The 22,092-nt window shown below is 43.3% G+C and overlaps 1 protein-coding gene and 1 pseudogene across 5 annotated transcripts in view; one reads left to right on the forward strand and one right to left on the reverse strand.

Moving 5' to 3' along the window:
- Nucleotides 1-22,092, forward strand: part of RGS6 (regulator of G protein signaling 6) — a 582,626-nt gene that overhangs the window by 61,208 nt on the left and 499,326 nt on the right. The gene's annotated exons all lie outside the window — the stretch shown is intronic.
- LOC105748659 (protein phosphatase 1 regulatory subunit 14B-like) lies at nt 20,113-21,573 on the reverse strand (annotated as a pseudogene).

Genomic DNA, 22,092 nt, shown 5'->3' on the forward strand with positions numbered 1-22,092 from the left:
ATTGTTGTCTATTACTCCCTTCAGATCTCTTAGTGTTTGCTTAATATATTCACGTGCTTGATGTTGGGTGCACATGCATTTACAATTATTATATACTCTTGATGAATTGATCCCTTTGTTATTATATAATGACCTTCTTTGTCTCTCATTATGATCTTTGACTTAAAGTCTATTTTGTCTAAGTGCAGCTACACCTGCTCCCTTCTGGTTTCCATTTTCATGGAATATCTTTTTCCATCCCTTCACTTTCAGCCTATGTGCATTCTTAAAGCTGACATGAGTCTCTGGTAGGCAGTATTTCGTTGGGTCTTCTTTTTTTTTTTTTTTTAATCCATTTAGCTACTCTGTGTCTTTTGATTGGAGAATTTAATCCATTTACATTTAAAGCAATTATTGATAGGTAAGGACTTACTATTGCCATCTTGTAATTGTTTTCTGGCTGTTTAGTAGTTCCTTTGTTCCTCTCTTGCTTTCTTCCCTTGTAATTTAATGATTTTTCTTTAGTGTTATATTTAGATTTCTTTCTCTTTCTCTTTTGTGTGTCTGTAATAGTTTTTTGCCTTGAGGTTACCATAAGACTTACATAAAACATCTTACAGTTATAACAATCTGTTTTATGGTGGTAACTTCAATCACATACCCTTTTACTCTCTACCTTTTACTACCCACCCCACACATTTTATGTTTTTGATGTTACAGTTTACATCTTTTTACATTGTGTATCCATATCCAAATTATTGTACCTGTAGTTATTTTAAATCCCTTTTTTCTTTTAATTTTTATACTGGAATTAAGTGATTTACACATCACCTTTGTAGTATTAGAGTATTTTGAATTTGACTATATAACTTCTTTTACCAGGGAGTTATATACTTTCGTATGTTTTTATGCTGTTAATTAACATCTTTTCATTTCTGCTTAAGAACTCTCTTTAGCATTTCTCTTAAGGTATTCCTAGTGGTGATAAACTCCTTCAGCTTTTGTTTGAGAAATCTTTATCCTTCATTCAAAAGGACAGCTTTGCTGGATAAAGTATACTTGTTTGGTAGTTTTTTTCTTTCTGCACCTTGACTATCTTATCCCACTCTCTCCTGGTCTGCAAGGTTTCTACTGAGAAATCCACTGATAGCCTTATGAGAGTTCCCTTTTATGTGATGAATCCTTTTCACTTGCTGCTTTCAAAATTCTCTCTTTGTCTCTGGTTTTTGATGGTTATAGTGTGTTTCCATGAAGTCATTTTTGAGTTGAATCTGATTGGGGACCTAGGAGCATCATATATGTGGATGTCCATATATCTCCCCAGATGGAGAAGTGTTCAGCCAGTATCAGAGGAACTACTTTTCTTGGCCACCTAAATTACTTCCAGATGCCTACTAATTTAGATACAAAACTCCTTTTCCTGCCAATTAAGGTTTCCCAAACTATAATTTTAGTCTTCTATCACATGACTCCACAATACATACCCAATTCTCTGGGCAAACAGACCTGACCCAAACACAGCTTGTATTTTCTCTTTTCTTTGCTCAACCTGTTCTATCTACTTGGAATGTCTTCAGTTTCTCTGTCCCAACCACAAGTCTCCATCTGTCAGAATTATGGGTCTCCTTCAATCCTGTAATAAAACTCTATCTAAGGATCAATTCCTGATTTTTACAGACAAAAGTGACTTCTTTCCCCCTATTTGATTCTTACAGTATTTCTATTATTTTCAAGTCAATTATAACCTACTTATTTGTAGTATAGTTTTGTATGTCCTCTCCCTCCAGCTCCATTGGAAGGTCCTTGAGAAATGGGATCAAATTCATTTTTATATTCCCTGTAGGACTTACATGGTTTCTTAAACATAGTAATTTTCTATAAATAAATGATGGCATGCCTTAATCCTGTTCTTAGAGATCCCAACTCTGGAAGAAAGGAAACTGCGGTTTAGAGCTTTGTTACAGGTTGAATTGTGTCTCTCCCCATAACCATACCTTGAAGTCCCAACCCTCTTTGCCTCACATTGTGACCTTATTTGGAAATAGAGTCATTGTAGATATAATTAGTTAAGATGAGGTCATAGTGGAGTAAAGTGGGGCCCCTAATCCAGTACAACTGGTGTCCTTACAAAAAGGCATATTTGGACACAGACACACATAGAGAGAACACCATGTAAAGACTGGAGTTATGCTGCCACAGACCAAGGAGCTATGAGAAGTTAGGAGAATAGCCTCGAGCTGCTGCTTCCCTAGAGCATTCAGAAGAAACAGGAGCCTGCTGACACCTTGATCTCAGACTTCTAGCCTCCAGAGCTGTGAGACAGTACATTTCTGTCACTCAGTTTGTGGTACTGTTATGGCAGCCTCAGGAAACTGACACCAGCCTGGTGTTTTCACCATCCTCAGGACAAACAAGATGGGGTGTTTAACAGTGTTTTTCCTCCTGTTCTAGGTGGAACTGAGGGCTGAGGTGGGGTGGCCAGATAACAAAGTAGCCAGAGTCTTCTCGGTCATCTGCACCTCTCGTCCACAGCTCCAGCCTCAGAGCTCTGACATCCCTTTTTGCAGCTTTAGCACTGGCAACTCAGCAGGTCAAAACTGGATACACAGGGTTTCCCTTCCAAACCTCTTCCTCCCTCTTAATCTCAGCTCAGTTACTGTTACTGTATTCCTTTCAGTCCCTCTGGTGAAAGCGTTCTGTGATCCTTCCCTTTCCTCATCCCCAATTTTTAAAACTCTGGGTATCTGCCTTTTTTTGAAAATAGATCTGGGAACATCAGACCCTCATTACTGCGTGGCGATAATTGGCCAGACTGAGGGGCTGCCCCTTAATGCAGAGAGTGTGTTCTTGGTCCTGCCTATTCCCATCACTCCCATCACCCCTCTTCCCCCCGCCCCGGGGAAGTCAGAATCAGAAGTCAGGGCAAAGTCAGCTTGTTTTTGTAGGAAAGGTGGTGGGTTCCATGTTGGATATAAAGTGCTGAGGGGATAAATGGAAACATGGAGCAGTGATTGGAAATATGGCCTTGATCTTGACAAGAGAGGTGGTTGGGAATTGTCATGTACAGCTGGATAGAGAGCCACAGAAGAGCTCAGATCTCTGAGGGAGTGTGGATAGTGGACGATGCCCAAAGCAGAATCCAGAGGACTTAGGTCCTCAAGAACCAGGAGAGGGACAGGGATAAGCAAATGGAGTGGGAGGAGTAGGTGGAATGCCAGGATGGGTGTTGTATCAGAGGAGTCTAGAGGAAGAGCTGTTCGCAGTGGAAGGACTGGCCAGCAGTGTAGCATGCCACAGGAGATGGAGAAGTATTCACCAGGGGCCACTGGACGTGGTGATCCCACCATTGCATTGCGTGGCCCGAGAAGGCTGTGTAGAGTGGGGTGAGTCAGTGGAGACAGAAGGCTGGGGACCATTCTCATGAAGAGTTTGATACAGAAAGGAAAGAGAAGAGAAGACAGTAGCTTGAAATTTTTGTTTTGAAATTGACTAATTCTTCAGTGCCTAAATACCACGTGACTTTGCGTGTCAGGATGTCTCCTGATTTCTCCCCTCCCCACCACAGTGGGTGGAAAGAGGAACATCATCTAGATCTGGATTTCAGGATTCATTCTTTGGTCCATTGCTTGTGTCTGACTTGACGATGCCTTTGGCTCTGCCGGTGGCCTCTCCTGGCAACCTGTGAGGTGGGACACAAATGTGAGCAGTTGGGCGACTGCTCAAAGCCGTGTGGCTCCCCTACGTTTGGAACACGTACTAGTTCCCATCTCAGTCTCCACTCGGCGGGAAGAAATCAGTCCCTGACTTTGAAATTTCAGAGGTTATACATTTGCAGAATATGAAATCAGCATATCGATGATTTCTGTCTCACCTCACAGGATTCCTTTAAACTCTACTAGAGAATGGGTACACCAGGTTGTGAAAATTTAGTCTCTCCAGGGTTTTTTCTAGGAAAACGTAAGTATGCCCAAACCCCAAAGGAACGGAATATTTTACATCAGTACTTTCTGTGATAATAAACAAAAACAACACATACAACAACAAACAACAAGCCAGACAACTCTAGAGTTTCAGAAGGAAATGATCTCAGTCTAAATCAAGGGCATATTCTAACTCTTATTTCCTTTCACACCTCCATCTGTGGCTTCTACGACATAATCAGCTTGGTCTCAAATGAGTTATGAAATGGATGTAAGAAGAGGTAACTTGGATTAATATTTTTCCCTCAGTGGAATTCACTTCCTCACTCTCATATTTAAACAGCTGTGTTATACTTAAATGGCCCTGAGCTATGTTTCTCCAGAGCTCTTTAGAGATTTAGAAGTGTTATAGTACTCTTTCATGTTTTTATAGAACTTTAGTTGTTGAAATGTTTAGATAGCCATTAATCTCATTTGACCTCACAGCAGTCTGTGTGATAGGCAGTGCAAGTATGATCATTAAGCCCATTATTGAAGGTAAAGGAACTGAGATTCCCAGTGGTTAATTAACTAGCCCATGGTCACACAGGTTGTGAGCAGCAGATTCAAGACTGAAGGTCGTTTCCCAGCTCCAAATTCATTACTTTTTCTTTTTTTTTTTAAAAATTAATTAATTAATTTTTGGCTGTGTTGGGTCTTCATTGCTCCGTGCGCGCTTTCTCTAGTTGCGGCTAGCCAGGGCTACTCTTTGTTGTGGTGCGTGGGCTTCTCACTGCGGTGGCTTCTCTTTGTTGCGGAGCACGAGCTCTAGGCGCGCGGGCTCAGTAGTTGTGGCTCGCAGGCTCTAGAGTGCAGGTTCAGTAGTTGTGACGTGTGGGCTTAGTTGCTCCACGGCATGTGGGATCTTCCTGGATCAGGGCTAGAACCTGTGTCCCCTGCATTGGCAGGCGGATTCTTAACCACTGCACCACCAGGAAAGTCCCTCATTATTTTTTCCATTATGCTTTGGGTGGCATTTTTGACATTAGCATTTTCTTTCATTCTTAAGCACTTCAGCGTATAAGCTTTGTAAAACATCATGGTTTCTGGTAGTACATTGATTGTGGAGGGCCAGGAGCAAGAAACCACAGACTTTAAATGACAGTTACTCTTATTGGAGGTTTGGCCTTTATTGAATGGAGGTCTTTTGTTAAGGGAAGGTATACATTGATACAAGAGGTTTGCCAGTCTTTTAAAAAATGGAAACTTCTGGGCTCCTTGGGGATGGCTAATGATAATGATTATGGAGGAGTTGGCAAATGTGAAGTACTTTATAAATCCTGGAGTAGTGGCAGTGGACTGTGTACTGGGGAGAGATTTTTGCATCTGATATTCTTTGGGCACTGCTGCTTTTGGCGCACTCTGGTTTTATAAATAAGCCTGTTTTGCTTCTCTTTTAGAAATGGTCTGTTGTCTAGCTTCATGGTGGTTTTCTGTACGTGTGAACTTGTGCTTTAGTTAAATTAAACACGTGCTACCGCAAAACTGAATTTAGTAATGTTGCCAATATCTTAGCTCTCAATAGTCTTTAAATATTCTTAACCCTGGGAGCTGGTCCAAGCAATAGCTTATTCTTTTTCCTGTACCACTCAGCATATAAATCCTGAATTACTGCTGACCAAAGATAGGTAAAGTACAAATCAATGAGCGTTTTGTTTCTGTATGTTAGGGAATGAGATAGTGAGTGAAAGAAAACCCCTGGATGAGGGCTTAAAAATATTGTCAGTGTTCTATGGATTAATGGAGCTGAGGCTGCTATTTTATTCATTTGTTGACCACCATGTCTTTACACTGCACTGAAAGGGTTTTTTTTAACAGCTTTATTGAGGTATAATTCACATATCAATGATTCACCCATTTATTTTTTAATTCTATTTTTTTGTGGAGAACCAGTGGTTTACCTTATTTTTTTAATTGAAGTAAAATTGGCTTGCAGTATTAGTTTCAAGTGTACAACATAGTGATTCTATATTTTTGTACATTATGAAATGCTCACCATTGTATGCCTAGTTACTATCTTAAACCGTATAAGATTATTTCAATATTATTATTATTATTATTTTTTGCGGTACGTGGGCCTCTCACTGTTGTGGCCTCTCCCGTTGCGGAGCAGAGGCTCCGGACGCACAGGCTCAGTGGCCATGGCTCACGGGCCCAGCTGCTCCGCAGCATGTGGGATATTCCTGGACCTGGGCACAAACCCGTGTCCCCTGAATCGGCAGGCGGACTCTCAACCACTGCGCCACCAGGGAAGCCCTAACTGGAAGTTTTATACTTCTTAATCCCCTTCACCTATTTCACCTAGTCTTCCCCACCCCGCTCCCCTCTGGCAAACACCAGTTTTTTCTCTTTATCTATGAGTCTGTTGCTGTCTTGTTTTGTTTGTTCATTTGTTTTGTTTGTTTAGATTCCACATGTAAGTGAAATCATATGATATTTTTGTTTGACTTATTTCACTTAGCATAATGCCCTCTAGGTCCAGCCAAGTTCTCACAAATGGCAATATTTCTTTCTCTTTTTTATGGCTGAGTAATATTCCATTATATTTTGTGTGTATACATATATATATATGTATACATGTGTATATACACATATATATGTATATATATATACACACACACACACATATATATATATATTGATGGGCACTTAGGTTGCTTCCGTACTTTGGCTGTTGTAAATAATGCTATAATGAATGTTGGGGTGCACATATCTTTCTGAATTAGTGTTTTCATTTTCTTTGGATAAATACCCAGAAGTAGAATTGCTGGATCATATGGTAGTTTTATTTTTAGGAACCTTCATGCTGTTTTCCACAGTGGCTGTGCCAGTTTACATTCCCAGAAACAGTGTACAAGAGTTCCCTTTTCTCCACATCCTTGCTAACATTTGTTATTTGTTGCCTTTTGATAGTAGCCATCTGACAGGTGTGAGTTGTATCTCATTGGGGGTTTGATTTGCATTTCCTTGATGATTAGTGAGGTCGAGCATCTTTTCATGTGCCTCTTGGCCATCTGTATGTCTTCTTTGGAAAAATTTCTGTTCAGTTCCTCTATTTCTTAATCGGATTTTTTTTTTTAATATTGAGTTGTATGAGTTCTTTATGTGGTTTGGATATTAACCCCTTGTTTTGTAATAGGCATGGGGAGGGCGTGCAGCCATTAGCACAACACCCATAGCACCAATGGTCAGCCTTGCAGTGGTCCTCACGACAGAAAGTTCAGCGAGAGGCAGATCAGGGCCTTCTCCCCGGGGGCCTCCAGTCCCTCCAGCCTCGGGGCCAGCGGGTGAGCTGGGGGGCCCAGGGACAGGCTGGGGGCTGTGTCCTGCAGTGGTTCCAGAGCTCTTACCAAGGCCTCCCATTGGCCGGGCCCAGGCCTTGAAGAAGCAGCGAACCTCTCCCACATCCCTTCCTCTGTGACCTAATGCCTGCAGCAGTCTGTGTAGGTCGCAGTCCGTGGAGGTCTCAGCAACTGGAGTATATGGACACTGCCATTAAGGTAACATCTTCAACCAGCTTCAGTCTCTCCTTTCAAGTTTCAAAAATTAGTCCATCTTAGATTAGTTGTCTCCCCCTAGGAGGTGGCCAGAGGTCGGGGTTAAGGTGTAAGGACACTGCACATCATTACTTCAGGTCCACCTCTGTGGCTGGGGCTATTCTCAAAGAAGGGAAGCTGTTGTGAGCTGGAAATTCACCTGATGGGTATTTGCTACAACGTTTATTCCTATTGATCCTATACAAATGGTTCTCTCCAGTTTAAATGAAAAGCCTGAGGGTCGGCTGGGTCCTGGGTGCCTGGCTCCCTCAGTAATGATGGCTGGCGAGGGTCTGGGGATCTGGCCCTGAGGGTGCCGCTAGCTGGGATCTGCCTCCTCAGCCAGGCCTGGGCACTGGTGGGAGGGCCCAGACTGGGTACTGGATGAACACTCCCAGGCCAGGGTATCCAGCTGCTCAGGGATCCCCTCCTCTTAGCCAGGGCCTAAACCTCGGAGGGTGAAAGTTGAGCCTTGGGACCTTGCCCTTTTTTTGTCAGAACAAAGAATAACATGTGTTTTGGTGGAGGGTTACAGGAACATTGTGACCAACACGTGACCTGACCTCAAGAACAAAGGATCTGACGCCAAGAAGTTTGCAACAACTAACCACATCCCTCCCTCACCTTCCCTATAAAAGGGCTTTGCTGATAGCTTTTGGGGAGTTCGGGGGGTTTTAAGGCATGAGCCACCCATATCCTTGCATAACCCTGCAATCAACCTTTCTCTGCTTCAAACTCTGACGTTTTGGTATTGTTTGACCTCACTGTGTGTCGGGCACATGGACTTGCGTTAGGTAACAGTTGGACATATCATTTGCATATATCTTCTCCCATTCAGTAGGTTGTCTTTTCGTTTTGTTGATGGTTTCCTTCACTGTGCAAAAGCTTTTTTAGTTTTATGTAGTCCCATTTGTTTATTTTTGCTTTTGTTTCCCTTGTCTGAGGATTCAGATCCAAAAAATATTGCCAAGACCAATGTCAAAGAGCATATTGCCTATGTTTTCTTCTAGGAGTTTTATGGTTTCAGATCTTACATATAAGTCTTTAATCCATTTTGAGTTTATTTTTGTATATGGGGTAGGAAAGTGATCTAATTTCATTCTTTTGCATGTAGCTGTCCAGTTTTCCCACCACCATTTATTTAAAGGGCTGTCTTTTCCGTTGTGTAGTCTTGCCTCCTTTGTCATAGATTAATTGACCATGTAAGTATGGGTTTATTTCTGGGATTTCTATTCTGTTCCACTGATCTGTGTGTCTGTTTTTGTGTCTGTTTTTTGTGTCTGTGATCTGTGTGTCTGTTTTTGTGTCTGTTTTTGTTCCACTGATCTGTGTGTCTGTTTTTGTGCCAGTACCATACTGTTTTGATTACTGTAGCTTTGTAGTATAGTTTGAAGCCAGGGAGCATGATACCTCCATCTTTGCTCTTCTTTCTTAAGTTTGCTTTTGCTATTCAGGGTCTGTTGTGGTTCCATACAAATTTTAGGATTATTTTTTCTAGTTCTGTGAAAAATGCCATGGATATTTTGATAAGAATTGCATTGAATCTGTCGATTGCTTTGGGTAGTATGGACATTTTAACAATATTAATTCTTCCAATTCATGAGCATGGTGTAGCTTTTCATTTATATGTGTCATCTTTAATTTCTTTCCTCTATGTCTTACAGTTTTCAGAGTACAGGTGTTTCACCTTCCTGGTTAACTTTATTCCTAGGCATTTTATTCCTAGGCATTTCCTTTGATGCAGTTGTAACATGGGTTTTGTGAATTACACATCCTTGTTTTTTACCAAATTTTCACGGAAGTGTTCACTCTTTTCGTATTCATTTGTTAAGTGCCCTCCCACCCAAATGCACACCCATTCACATGTTTAACACCCTGGCAGCAAAGTGTTATCAGCAGAACATAAATAAGAACTCACAGGGTTAGGAAAATGTTGAGCCATGTTCAAATTTTCCTGACTCCAAAACTCAGCCATTAAATTTATTCCTAGGCATTTCCTTTTGATGCAATTGTAAATGGGGTGGTTTTTAAAATTTCTCTTTCTGATAGTTCATTATGAATGTGTAGAAATGCTACAGATTTCTGTATATTAATTTTGTACCCTGCAACTTTACTGAACAATTTACCCATTTAAAGTATACAATTTAATGATTTGGGGTATATTACGTTATTACTTTTTGAAAATTGTGGTAAAATGTATATAACATAAAATTTGCCTTTTTAACTTTTTAATGTACAATTCGGTGGCATTAATCCATTACCTTCATAATTTCGTGCAACCTTCACCACTATTTTCAAAAGTTTTTCATCACCCCAAACAGAAACTCTCATTAAACAATAACTCCACCTGAAAGGATTTCTGACTATGTTTTGGTAACTACCTTCAGCTGTATGTAAGGCTTTTGAGGAAGATTTTGTTTAGTTTCTTCTTTTAGAGGAAGTTTATTCTTTTAGGGGAAGCTCCATGTAGTCATGACACAGGCTGGTTCCCCTCAGGAAGCAGCCTCTGTGATGAGTGTGTAGGACATTGTTAGGGAATCTCTCAGGTCCAGCACTTGGGGGGAGGGGGAGGAGGCAGAATTGGGCAGAAGGAGAAGATGGGCTTCACTGCAGTCATGAGGCCTCCTACCCAGTGGGAATTCTGGAACTGGGATTTTCTGAGGTAGGGCAACAGGATGGGTCTTTTTTTTTTTTTTGGCTGTGCTGCGCAGCATGTGGGATCTTAGTTCCCCGACCAGGGATAAAACCCGTGCCCCCTGCAGTGGAAGCACAGAGTCTTAAGCACTGGACCGCCCGGGAAGTCCCAAGGATGGGTCATTGTATCTTCATATCCTCCAGTTGTGGGAGGCAGCAGGTCCAAGAAGGGACGTGAGCTTGAATTAGTTAACTCTTATCAACCAAGGGCAATTTGAGAGAGGGCTGACAGCCGAGGGCTGTGAGCCAGCAGCATTCCCAGCAGCTGGGGGATGGAATCTTTGGTCAGTGGTTCCAAACGTTGCTGCCCACTGAATCACCTGGGCATCCTCAGAAATGCTATGCCTGCTTAAACCGGTGTGGGGTGAGAAGCGGGTGTCAGGAGTTTGAAATGAACCGCGGTTTGGGAATGCCGGCTCTTAGTCCTGAAGAGGCGTAAGCATAGTCTGCACCGCTGTGGGAAATGGCTGAGTTTTGGAGTCAGGAAGATTTGAACGTGGCTCAACATTTTCCTAACCCTGTGAGTTCTTATTTGTGTTCTGCTGACAACACTTTGCTGCCAGGGTGTTAAACATGTGAATGGGTGTGCATTTGGGTGGGAGTGAACAATTCCGTGAAAATTTGGTAAAAAATAAGGATGTGTAATTCACAGAGAAGAAGTTTAAATGATCTTTAAACATTTTAAAGTGTATTGTCTTAATATATTATCGTTCATGTCTGAAGAAATGAAAATTAAGACTGTATGTGCTTATAGTACTCAGTAATGGTGAAGGTGGTGGCCGGAGACATTTCTGTACTCTTGGTGTGGGTATACATTGGTATAACATTTATGGTGGGACATGCAGCAATATGCATAGAAGTTCTTTAAAACTGAATGTCTTGGGCTTCCCTGGTGGCACACTGGTTAAGAATCTGCCTGTCAGTGCAGAGGACATGGGTTTGAGCCCTGGTCTGGGAAGATCCCACATGCTGTGGAGCAACTAAGCCCGTGTGCCACAACTACTGAGCCTGCGCTCTAGAGCCCGCGAGCCACAACTACTGAGCCCACGTGCCACAACTACTGAAGCCTGCGCGCCTAGAGCCTATGCTTTGCAACAAGAGAAGCCACCTCAATGAGAAGCCCGCGCACCGCAATGAAGAGTATCCCCTGCTCGCCGCAACTAGAGAAAGCCCTCGCTCAGCAACGAAGACCCAACACAGCCAAAAATAAATAAATAAATAAATAAAAATTTAAAAAAAAAACTGACTGTCTTTTGACATAACCAACCTAACTCTGGAAGTTTATGCTGACGAAGTAACCAGTAAGTGTGCAAAGACGTGTGCACAAAGGTATCAATGCTGAGGCTTGTTGACAATGATGGAAAATTGGGAGCAGCATAAATGCTCATCAGTAGGGACTGGTTAAATAAGTTATGGTACATACCTATTCTGGAACTATATAGTCATTAAAAATACTGTAGGTGTACACGTGTTCACGGAGGAAGGTAGCTACCATGTACTTTTAAGTGAGAGAAGCACTTAAAAGAGCATGAGCCTATTTTTGCATTAAAATCATATTTGCATTGAATATGCCTGTAAGAAGAATACTAGATGTTAACAGTAAAGTGTTTTTCCCCCTGAGTAAAAGAAGTACAGGTGAATTTTACTCCCCCTCATACCCCTCCATAATATTTAGACTTTAGAATGCATTACCCATAAGTGAATTTAATATTTGTATGTTAATTTTATGTTCATGAAAAACATGGAGCCGTTTCCAAAAATGACATATTTCCAAAATTACACACACATATACATACATACATGCATATATATAATACATATATGTGTGTGTGGTATATGTGTATCTCTCTACCTATCTATCCAGCAGTCTACAAGGGTATAGTCTATAATCCAGTTAGTGGTTATCCCTAGAATTTAAGGTTATGGGTGAATTTTACTTTCTTTCTTATGCTTATTTACAGATTTTTATAAAAAGATTTTATCACTTATAATAAGAAATGAAAAATTAGCTTTCATACTCCAGTGTGCTTGCCTAACCTAGTTTTCCATCTACTCTTTAAACTGTGCTTTGCATCTGTTTCACGTGGAGGTCCTTTGGTTAGCATTTCTTTCTCCATCTCCATCTTTCTTCTTGCCTTCTTATTTAAATAATCACTATTATGTGTTGAAGAGTTGTGTGCTTTATCAAATTAGGGGCATTTATTCTGACTTTGACATTTGTTATCAAACAGTGTATTTTTGCTTTATTCATCTGTCATTTTTCCCCCTTAAGTTTGACCTTTACGTGAGATATTTCCAAGCATAGCGTTTGTCATCTACCATTATGCTTTTGATTCAGCTATTAAATGGTAATGTGTCCTCCAGAAACACTGATATTAAATTAAGTCATTCCGTAGTTGCTCTTAGGAAGAGCTTTGGGGTTATTGAATTTACCAGGCAGGTAGGATATGCAAAAAGAGAAATGCGTGGGAAGCTTCCGGCAGGCCGAGGCTCTTCCATGTGTCTGACAAATCTCATTCATCCTTTTAGGGCCCTAAATTACATACACATCACCTCCTCTGTCACACCAACTTGACTCCTCAGGGTAAGCTGGTGATAACTTCTCCCATGTGTTTTTTATGGCCCTTATTAAATTTTATTGTAAGTAGTTGTTGATGGCTATCATTCCATTAGACTTCCAGGTAGGAAACGTGGTAGCCATCCACCAAGATGGGCCCCAGTGATCCTCACCTCCTGGTATTCACGCCTTTGAAAATAGATTACTTACAGAAGTGATGGTTTTTCATGTTCAAGATTAGGTTATAAGTGACTGAGGTTTCCATGTTGGGCTCTTTCTCTTGGACCACTCATTCTATGGAAAGCCAGCTGCTGGGCTGGGAAAATAGGCAACGCATGGAGAGAGACTCAGTCACGTGGCAGCAGCTAATAAAAAACGGGCAGCTGGCCACAACCATGTGAGTGAGTTTAGAAGCAGATCTTCCCCTTGTTGAGCCTTCAGCTGTTACAGGCTCTGCCCATCAGCTTGACTGCAACTCACGGGAGACCCTGAGCTGAAACCAATCCGTCTAAATTTAGGCTCCCAATTTCTGACCCTCAGAAAGCATGTGAGACAATAGACGCTGATTGTTTTCATCAGGATGGCTTATGACACAGCAATAGGTAACTAATAAGATTTTGGTAGTAGAAGTGGGGTGCTGATGTAACGAAACACTAAAATGTGGTAGTGGCCTTGCATCTTGGCAGTATGCAGTGGAAAAAGCTGTAAGGACTTTGAGGAGCAGGTTAATAAAAGCTTAACGCACCTTGAATACACTGTCTATAGAAGTTTGGACTTTCAGGAGGCTGCCAGTGAAGGCTTACAGGAAAATAATACTGGGAACTGGGAAAGGGAGAGTCTGTTATGTGGTGGCAAAATATTTAGCCATACTGGTGCCTGCAGTAATGTGGAAAATAAAAAATGTACCTAATGAACTAGGTGATACAGTTAAGGAGATTTCTAACTGAGGTGTTGAAAGTGCCTTCTGTTTTTTTCCTGTTGCTTATAGTAAAATTGCAGGAGGAGAGAAGCTGAGGGCAGAAGCAGTCAGCACAAAAGAGCCAGGACTAGCTGTCTTGGAAGATTTGCAGCAAGAAATGGCTTCTAAGCAAAGATCAAATTGGGGCCCCTTTTAGGAAAACAGGCTCCAAACATGAAGCCACGGGTGTGACTGTAAAATCTTAAGATCTCACAAAATCAAAGATGGTGTCTCAGAGTACCAAGCAGCCAGCCAAAAAGCCCTCTAAAGAGATTAAGGGTTTGTCTTCACAGATCCACTTGATCAAACAAGAGCGCTTCTTGGAGGCTCAAGGACATGGTACCCCAGCAAAAGCCCAGGGTGAGGAAGGGCCAAATGCACAGGGGTTGGTGGGTGGGGCTTTGGTCTAATGGAATGAATCCTAAAAGGAGTCACAGAAGACCTTCAGAGTTCCTAAGAGTCGTACTTGGAGTGGCGCCATCAGCTTGAAATGAAAGGAACATAGAACAAAATGGAGAGAGGTCTTTGGACCCCCAGGCATCAACAAGTAGGAGGCAAGCTGTGGAAACTACGCCTCTGCAAACGTGTTTTACCCTTCATGAAAATGGAAAGATGATGGAGAGGCCAAAACCAGGAGCCCGCAGGGTGGCATTAGGGTCACAGAGAACTATTCTCAGACCTCACCTCTAGACCAAATCAAGGAACATCTGCTCGGCAGGATTTTGGAATTGCTACCCCTACGTGCTCCTCATCACCCCCTTTGCGAGCAGGAGTGTTTATAGCAGTTATCCTCTGCTTGTCCCATCATTGCGTGTTGAGTGTGTGTCGCTTGAGTGACAGGTGTCTACAGATTGAGAGGAGCCATACATCAGAGACCATACTGAAGAAGTCTCATCTATACTTAGACATGATCTAGATGATAAGCGTCTAGACGTGGAACGGATGCTGTGATGGAATGAGACTTTTAGGGGCCGTGGGAGGGGTTAGCGTATGTTGCATGTAGGAGGGATTTGAATCATTGGGAGCCAGAGGGTAGGCTGTGGTAGGCACCCTCCAAGACAGCCCACCATGACCCCTGACTCTTGGCATCCCCTCCTCTTCCCACATTGTACTAGAGTTGGTCTTTGTGACCAGCAGTGGAAGTGATGGTATGTCACTTGGAGATTAGTGTATTAGAGACTGTGGCTTCCATCTGGAGCATGTTCTTGATCTCTTACTCTCTTGGATGACTTGCCGTGGGGGAATGCCAGCTGCCATATGTTGAGGATGTGCAGGCAGCCACGTGGAGAGCCCTGCACAGGGAAGAACTTCCAGCCTGTAGCTGCATGCGAGAGCTTTCTTAGGAGCGTACCTCTAGCTCTAGTCAAGGCTTCAGATGAAGGAGCCCCAGCTGACACCTTGGCTACAACCTCATGGGACATTGCATCGAAAAGAATTCACATAGCAGGCCTGAAACTGCCATCCGTAGAAAGTCCTGCTTGCAAGATTGGCTCTTGGCTGGCAATTGGGAGCTTGGATTTAGGGAGGGTTCTCACCACTCTCTAACTGATGGTGAGAGTGGTTGACTGTCCCTAAACTGTGCAAGCAGTATTTTTATCCTGAACACCTGCTTCTATCTGGAAGTCTGGAATTTTGGTATGTGCTAGACAGAGGGTGGGTATGTGAACAGCCACCAATAAAAACCTCGGGCACTGAGTCTCTGATGAGCTTCCCTGGTAGAGAACATTTCACAAATTGTAGTCACAATACGATGCTGGGGAGTTAAACCTGTCCTGTGTGACTTGGTAGGGAGAGGACTCTGGGCAGCTCGTGCCTGGTTTCCTACGGACTTCACTCCAGGCACCCGTTGCTGATTTTGCTGTAATAAGTCAGAGCTATAAATAATACCACATGTGAGTCCTGTGCCTCATTCCAGCGGTCACTGACCCTGGGGGACCCCCAACGCAGAGACCCTGAGCCAGAGCCACCTCCTCTGAAACTGTGAGATAACAATTGTTTTGTTATTTTAAGCCACTGAGTTTTAGAGTGGTTTTAATCCTCACAGCCGTAGATAAACTAATACCGGAAGCCAGTCATTTCTCTCTCCCCAGCATTTAGCTTAGTGCCTGGAACATAGGTGTTAGAGAAATATTTGTTGAGTGAATTGATATTTCTACCTTTGAAGAATTTTATAGCCCATCTGGCTGCTTTGCGGGAAACCGCGATCCTGGGTCGGTATAAGGAAGCAGGCTTCCCTTCCTGTTCCTTTGTCTGGAAGAACCAGTCCCAGAGGCAGCCGCCTGCCTTACAGTTGTCACTTCTGCCATCTTCCTTTGTGGATGACGTCCACATGTATGAGAAGTAGTGTGTGGCCGTCAGACCATGCTTCGTCTCTGTTCCTCACTTCTTAGTTCCCCTGATTTTTTTTTCTCTCTCCTATGCCTTGGTGATGATAACTATTCTTACCATTGAAATAAAACCTTTCTTCTGAAAAATTAATACACAAATGTTTCAGGGCCTTATAAGATACTAACATTTCTCTACTGAGCCTTGCCTGTTTATCATATTATTGCCTCCATAGAAGTTGAGACAAATGAACTTTTCTTGTTTCATATTGTCCCCTCCTCTGCACAGTATCTCAAAATAGACTTATATACGAAGATAGAAACCATAGCTTTGATGTGGGAGAAAAACCTAAAATATATACTAGAAGTAGACTTCCTTGAGGAGTTATTTACAGTTTCTTAGAGAAGTATTTTAATCAAAGGGTGTGTCTGTTCTCGTGTGTGGGTATGTGTGCGTGCACACACACACACGCACACACACACACAACCGTATTGATTCCTGTGGTCATTATCAGAATGTTTCCCTCTCTTCAAATCTCCTTCAGTCTTAGCAGATGACCTTGATTCCTGTTTTCCTGATAATTTCAGGGTGATCTAATAGGACCTCTCTCATGTGATCTCCTTTCCACCTAATTAGAAAACTTTCCTCCTCTTTTATCAAAAACTCGTCTATCCTTCTTTCAAAGGTCCCCTCTCCAGCCCGTCCTCCCTCTTCTTGAACATGTCATCTGTTTTTCTGCTTTTCATGCCTGCATTTCTTCCTCTTTCTACCAGTTTCTATAAGGATGCTCAGGTTTCTCCAGCACGAAATAGAACAGCCATTCTTTTCCTTAGACTTGCTTTCACTCGGAGCTGGACTTCTGTGCGTTTCCTTTACTCTCCTGCCACGCTTACGATCAGTCCCTTGTGCTGGCAGCCTTCAACTTCCTCATCACCCATCCCCTGCTTCCCACTTAAAACACTTTCCACTCTGAGATGCCCTTTCCACTCTGAAATGCCCTCCAAGGTATTTTAGTGACCAAGTCTGTTAACCCTCCACCCCCCCCACCCCACGCAGATGGTTGACCTTTCTAAAGTATTTTTTTTATTGCTTTACAGTTGTCAGCTTCTGCCGTCTTCCTTTTTGGATGAGGTCCATGTGTGTAAGAATTAGTGTGTGGCCATCAGGTTTTACCTCCACCTTTTTTGTCTTGGAGGCAGTTTTGTGAGTGGTAAAGAGCTTGGACCACGATTTGAATTGTGACTCAGCCATTTACCAGCTGTATGACTTTGGGCAGGTTTGTGAACCTGGGAATGTCTCATTTACCCTCATCTGTAAATTGAGGATAAAAGTAATACCCACATGGCTGTATCGTTATGAAGACTAAATGAGTTAGTACGTGGGAAATACTTAACAGTGCCTGGCATAGGGTTAGCAAACAAGAAACTTTAGCCTTTATTGCCAGTCGAGTCCCTTGTCGAGTAAGCGAGGTTAATCATCAAATAGCTCCTGTAAAATGAAGCGTGGATACGTTCTTCAGTAAGATGAATTATGTATTAAAGACTCTGTTTTACCAGTTTAAATGGCCAGGAGCCATGAACACGGCAATCTCAACACGTGGGAGTTTATAGGGATAGTGTGTAATCTTGCACATTTAAAAGGTGAGTCGGAGCCCTTTTGTAGGCAGATTCCTACAGCGACAAATGAGGGGAGAATTAAAGCCTTCTTAGAAGAACTTTGTCATTGGTTTTGTGAACAGCATACTTAATTTACCCACACTTGATGAGGGCAGGGACGCGGCTGTTTCAGGTCACCGTTTGTATACCAGTCCTGCACTCGGCCATGGAAGGCACTCAGTAAATACTCGTGAACTAAATACACATTTGTGAACAAACATGTCTATGCTTTGTTGATTGTAAGTTGTACACATAATGCAGGCTTTGTGTGATGAACTGATGATGGACAAGGGAACTCTTGTCCACAGAGTGGGATGGGTCTTGCAGGCTTTTCTTCTGATTTTTATTGGACTTGAGGGTGAGCAGCTTCAGAAACCATGCAGGCAATGTTTGCTACTTGGACATGCCTCCCTCTAAGCCGATCAGGCTCTGATTCCTCTGCCATTCCCTCGTGGTGCCCTGCCCTTATCGCAGCTGCTGGATCTGATCTCACTGTGAAAATAGTGCTTCCTTTCTACTGACCCATGGGGTTCAGCATTTGATTAACAAGTTTCCAAGTTCTGAGCCAAACACCTAGGTAAATCCACCCGGATGCTGCGAGAATCTGCGGTAATTTACAACCACTGCATGAGCCCTGTGTTGAATGGCACGCTCTTTGTAAGGGTGTGGTGTCATTTTTAATGCTGGTTCCAACATCGCTCCTAGCTGTGCAGTGTGTTGACTCCCATACTAGATGACACTGACAGTCAGGAGAGGAGTGACTTTAGTTGCCGCTGCTGAATTAAAGAAAAATCAGATTTACAGTATAAATGGGTTTTGCTCTCTTCAAACTAGTGACCTTGGGATAGATGTAATCCTTCGATGCTTCCATCGATGTTGCTATGGCCCCAAACATTTCTGGAATCCTTTTTTTAAGTTGTCTTCTGAGCCTATGGCATATTCTTGGGAATATTTTCAAGTCTGACAAATATTCATTCTTTGTAGGAGGCTTTGATTTTTGGAAAAGGGAAAGAATCACTGGCATTGAGTCCAGCAGCTGAGGTGGGTGATGGGACCAGGGAGCACTGGTCCTGTCCAAGGCAACGTAGGATTTTAGACGTCTTTTCATTGTGTCATAAGACTGGTATGATTTTTGTTCTGAACAGTGTTTCTTTTAAAAATAATGTTTCAAATTATAAACATATCAAGCCTGTAGAACACTATGGGACTCTGTATGACAGACAGGTGTATTTCCAGCACTGATGTTTAAATGAATGCTAACTTTTGTTTTTCCCCAAGTGAATTAGTTTGTGTAATGAAGACTATGGTGTGAGCTTAGGCTTAAACGATGCAGGTTAAACATTAACCAGCTCAGGGCTTCCCTGGTGGCGCAGTGGTTGAGAGTCCGCCTGCCGATGCAGGGGACACGGGTTCGTGCCCCGGTCTGGGAAGATCCCACATGCCGCAGAGCGGCTGGGCCCGTGAGCCATGGCCGCTGAGCCTGTGCGTCCGGAGCCTGTGCTCCGCAACGGGAGAGGCCACAACAGTGAGAGGCCTGTGTAACGCAAAAAAAAAAAAAAAACATTAACCAGCTCAGACCACAAACCAGATGTGAAGATGATCCCAGCTGTGCCTGGGTCAGTGTTGCACTGGAAGAAAGGAATCCAGGTGACTGAGTTTGCATTCTCTGGCTCAGCAGGGAGTTTTTTTTTTTTTTTTTAAGACTTGTATGCCTCCCAAACAAGCTGGGCATAAATTTAATTCTTCATTAAAATACGGGCAAAAACCTCAATTTTTACCTAATTTCCAAATTATATAGAGAATTTTAGATATTCATATTTGTGATCGGATGCTATTTGCTATTTGTTGACATGTGTTCTTTCTTCTTTCTCCAAAAAAATACATTTTAGGTATTCCTAAAACCCTACCCTGCCCCATGCCCATCTGCACCCACCCTCCCTCTGTAGTCACACCTCTGCCAATCCCAGGTGTGTCTAGGCCTTTTGGAGGGAGTGTTTTAAAATGGACATGAATTGTATTATACTGTATGTTTCCCTCCGACATTGTTTTGGAGATTTATCCATGTCGATTTGTTTAACTGATCTATAGTATTTCACCTTGAGAATTGTTTTGGCCATACCAGGCTCTTTACACTTTAAAATATGTTTCAGGAATGTGCAGCCCTGTTTTGCTTTGTTGGAATTACTCAGACGTTTTACAGATACATTATGAAAATTTGTCGTCTTATGATAATGGGTCTTCTCACCCACAAACATGTTATACTGTGTTTATTTAGTTCTTTTTTAATGTCCTTCAATAGAATTTCCCAATTTTTGGTATACTTTTCTTACCTATCTTTATTGAGGGAATTCTTAAGTATCCCATACCCTGTATTTCTGTTGCTTTTTTTTTTTTTAACTGCACCTAAGGCGTATCCTAGCTTTATTAAAGAGTCCGTGCCGCAGTCAGTATAAAAACACAAAAACTCCCATCAGTTTAATAATAATAAAAAACCCCCAAAATGGAAAACTGAGGGGGCAGGGAAGAGGCCCCTGGGCCAGGGGCATGGGGAGCTGTGCTCATGGCAGCAGGCCTGGCTGCAGGGCCCCCCGGTATTGCTGTTGCTACGAGGTTGGGGGTCAGCGATTGTCCTGTGGGAGCCATCGTTCACCTGGGTCGAGGACCCTTACTTCTTCTGGGGTGCGATCAGCTTCTGCATGCCCCGAATCTTGTCCAGCAGGCCAGAGGTGAAGACCTCGGTGGGTTTGTAACAGTCCACCAGCGGCTCCTTGAACCTGGAAGCTCGGGTGTCATCGCCCTCCACGTCCAGGAGTTATCCACATCAGTCTCCAGCTCCGGGATCTCCTCTTGCTGGCAGGCGAATGAGCTGCTCCAGGATCCGCTGCTCCAGGATCCACTCCTCCAGGTTGAGGCGCTTCCGTAGCTCCTTACGTTCCTACTTGACCGTGACCTTCCCTCGGCGCCTCATTGGGCCCTCATCGTCTGTGGTGACCGGGCCCTCGCCTGCGGCCCCAAGGGGTCTCCGAAAGTAGACGCTGGGCCCTGGGCCGCCACTGCCCGGTCCAGGGGCCGGAGCAGCCAACGCCGCGCCCCCGTCGGGGCCACTGTCAGCCCTGGCTGCCGCTGGGGCCATGTGTGTGCGTCGGTCCCCTTCCTGCGCCGCCACCTCCAGGAGGGCCGCCGGCTGGCCACGGGCTGCTGGCTCGGCTTAGCCCATGAGCTCGGCTCAGCCTGGCGCCGCGGAGGGGGCACCCGGGGCCAGCTGCAGCGTGTGGCGCCCCCGGGCCGGCCCTGGCCTGGTCACGCCCCCTGTGTTTGTACTGTTAATGGCATCTTTTTATTATGTTTTCCTGTTGTTGCTAGTGCATAGGAACATTACTTGTTTTTGTATATCTTGCTGAACTCTCATTTATTTTCATGGTTTATCTCTAGATAGTCTTGCATTTCCTATGCATATGGATATATAACTTTTTGATAATGACAGATTTTTTTTTTTAAGTTTGTGTGACTAAAGGAAAACCGTTCTACTGACAACACATGCGTGGATTTTCCACACATTTCAATTTTCTGTGGACCAACTGGATGGTCTACAATTTAATTCAATTATGGCATGATCGACCTGGAGTTAGCACAGACCCCTCAAGACTGCTCCCTCTTCAGATGCCAATCACAAGTCTGGGCTTCCCATGCTTTTGACTAGTAGGTTCCCATGACCCCCTCCTGAGGTCAGTAATTTGCTAGAATGGTGCGCAGATCTCAGGAAAGCACTGTACTTACTATCACTGGTTTATTATAGGGATACAACTTAGGAACAGCCAAATGGAAGAGATGTATAGGGCAAGATATGGGGGGAGGGGTACACGGGGCTTCCATGCCCTCTCCAGGCACGCCACCCTTGCAGCACCTCCATGTCGTCACCTACCCAGAAGCTCTCCAAACCCTGTCCTTTATGGTTTTTATGGACGTTTCATTACATAGGCATGATTGATTAAATTCTTGGCCATTGGTGATTGAACTCAATCTCCAGCCCCTCTCCCCTCTCCTCTGGTAACCAGCTTCATCTGCCAGGAGTCACCTCATTAGCATAAATTCACCTGTGGTTAAAAGGGACTTATGAATAGCAAAAGACACTCGTCTCAACCCTATCACTCAGGAAATTCCAGGGGTTTTAGGAGCTCTGTGCTAGGAACCCGGGATGAAGACCAGATACATGTATTTTATTATATCACAGTAACTTTCACTTATTTTTCTTGAATTAATGTATTGGCTTGGACTTCCACTCTAATACCTGTTTTTGTAAATAGAGTTTTATTGAAACACAGCCACACTCTTATTGTCTCTGGTTCCTTTTGCATTACAACAGCAGAGTTGACTACTTGGAACAGAGACTTTCTAGTTTGCAAAGCCTAAAGTACTTGCTATCAGGCCC

Source organism: Orcinus orca, chromosome 2 (assembly GCF_937001465.1).
Source record: "Orcinus orca chromosome 2, mOrcOrc1.1, whole genome shotgun sequence".
In the NCBI taxonomy this organism is placed as follows: domain Eukaryota; kingdom Metazoa; phylum Chordata; class Mammalia; order Artiodactyla; family Delphinidae; genus Orcinus; species Orcinus orca.